Here is a 2,714-nt window from a genome sequence, read left to right as displayed (position 1 = left end):
CTTTTAACAAAATTAGGAGAAAAGAGAAAAAATACATTTACACAACCTTTTTTTATATTTACCCAGATACCATTTCCAGTGCTCTTAATTTCTTCCTGCAAAGTCAAGCTATCATCTGGTGTGAGGCCAACAGATCAGAAAAGATAACTTGTTATACTCACAGATCCCAAGAAGAGGAGGGTTCACCAAGCCATTCAGGGTCACATGGGGAAGCACCAGGATCAATCACAAGGCAGAAAGAGTGAAGGAAATATGTGGGCAAGAGTTTTTATTGTGGTTTCCATGGGAAGGAAAAGGTGAGGCACGGTAAGCAGGCTGAGGACTGGCTAGTTTGAATAACTGCAGCAGGGTCTAGGGCATAGGGTCTGTCCCTGGTTTTGAGTATCTGGTAGTGGGGCGATTAGGGCAGGTGGGTAGTGGCCTAGAGTGTGAAAGCCTGATAAAGGAGGTAGTTGGGGTGTAGGCTCTGGATTTAAAAAGATGGCTCTCAACTTGGCCGCACACTGGGCTCACCAGGGGAATCTCTAAAATACTGATGCTTGGGTCCCGCCCCCAAAGACCTGGATTTAATTGGTCTGGGATGTGACCAGGCCGTTGAGGCTTTAAAATCTCCCCAGATGATTCTAACTTCCAGCCAGAGTTGAGGACGGCAGGTTTAAAGGGAGAAGGAGAGGGGGAGAACTCAAAGATTTTTCCTGTTGTCTCAGAGGGTGGTAAGTATGGGGCAAGCGCAAGCACTTACAACAAAATGACTTGGCCTGTTGAGAAAGAGGAAATGGGGACACAGAGCTCATTCCAGACCCCACACCTGTGGACATTTGGGCTGGAAGTGACACCTAGAACTTGAAGCAATGCAATGCTTCCTTCCATGCTTCTGGTACTTTGGGGCCTTTGACCGGCTAAGAGCTATCGAATACAAAACCCGCTCACGCTTCCCCTGCACCATGGACACATGGCAACTCCCACACATTATTCACACTTATTGGTGGCAAAACCTTGAGGTAAATGAGAAATAAAGATGGGTGTAGGGGTCTGTCTTGTTTTCATAAGGGACTATGTGAGTATGTATGTCTTTCTTTGGCATCCTTGGGGTGTTTTACACGTTATCAATCAGAGGAGCTACACTTATTGAATGTGTTGTATGTGCTAAAGGTGAAAGAGAATACTAGAAAAGAAAAATGTCCAGTTTCTATTCTTGGTGAAATTATAATGTACCCAGGAATCTGAGACCCACATGAGAAAATCAGTGATGAGTCAACATAATAAATTGCTAAGTTACATGATATTACTAGAAACCAAACTTCTGGTGCAAGATTAAGGCCTAGACCTTGCCTAGACCTTCACCTCTGCAAGAGGTGAAACTGAGCACAGAGACTGACAGTTCCATCCCCTGTCTAATACACACCATCATCAAACTCTTCGTCTTGGAATAGTCAATAAAATGGTACCCACATCCAAAGTTACTACTGAATTTGGAAGTGAGCCGATGTGTGCAGTGTGAGCATGGAAACGTGTGGGGAGAAGAAAGAGCTCAGAGATGGAGGAGACACAGGCTGCCCGGCTTTTCCGCCCTTAGGTCCAAGGGAAAGCAGAGCTGGACAGAAAGCACAGGGAGAGAATGGAAAAAAAGGGAAATAAAAAATTACGGAACGATCGAAGGAAAGTGTCCTGTAGTCCCCCCGCCGCACCTTTGGGCAGAAGAGTGTCTAACCAGCGCTCTCAGGCTTTAGTGGGTTTAGGAATTACTGTGTATCCTGCTAAAATGAGAGCTGATCCACTGGGTCTGGGGTGGAGCCTGGTTCTCTGGATTTCTTTTTTTGCTTTTATTTTGTTGATTTCTTTTATTGAGATATAATTGACACGTAACATTGTGTAAGTATAAGGTGTAAATGCATTGATTTGATCCATTGATATATTGTAAGATGTTCACCACCGTGGTATCAGCTAGAGCCTCTATCATATCACATCGTCATTTCTTTTTTGAGGTCAGGACAATTAAGATCTCGTCTCTTAGCAGCTTTGAAGTTTATAACACCATACTGTTGACTGTGATCACTATGTGGTACTCTGCATTTCTCATAAGCTCCCCGAGGTGATGGCCATGCCGCTGGCCCACAGACCACACTCTGGGCAGCTGGGGAGGGCTATCCACTCCTGGGACCCCTCATCCAAGCCTCCAGAACTGACCCATTCTCTCCCCTCCATCATTTTTGCTGTGATCAGCCCCTGCAACAGGTAAAAGTTGTGTATTCCTTAGGGGCTTTGAGGTATGCGCGCATGCGCAGAAACACACACACACGCTCCCCCCCCCCCCCCCCGAGAATCTCGAGACCCACAGGACAACGTCATGAACAAGAAGAAGTGAACTTCGGAACGCAGAGGGCAGGAGGCCGCGGAGCCCATGTGGCAGAAGGAGGACGGGACAAGAGGGCAGGGTTTGCTCGCTCACTCTTCCAGGGGATTAATCTCTCTATGCCTCAGTTTCCACCTCTGCAAAATGGGGATACTATTAGTCCTTAGCTCAAAGGGCTACTGTAGGCTTCTACTGACTGCTACATGAATAGTGCCTCACAACTATTAGCAATATTATTATTATTATTATTACCCTGAGGGTAGATGTGGACCCTCCCATGTGATCATGCATTCAGCAAGCATTATGGAGTGTGGGCTGTGCCTAGCCCTGGCTGGGTCCCTGAGCGGAAAGTCTGGCTGGG

This window comes from Monodon monoceros, unplaced genomic scaffold (genome assembly GCF_005190385.1).
Source record: "Monodon monoceros isolate NGI ecotype Baffin Bay Population unplaced genomic scaffold, NGI_Narwhal_1 Super_Scaffold_4, whole genome shotgun sequence".
Lineage (NCBI taxonomy): Eukaryota > Metazoa > Chordata > Mammalia > Artiodactyla > Monodontidae > Monodon > Monodon monoceros.
This window is presented reverse-complemented; position numbering follows the sequence as displayed.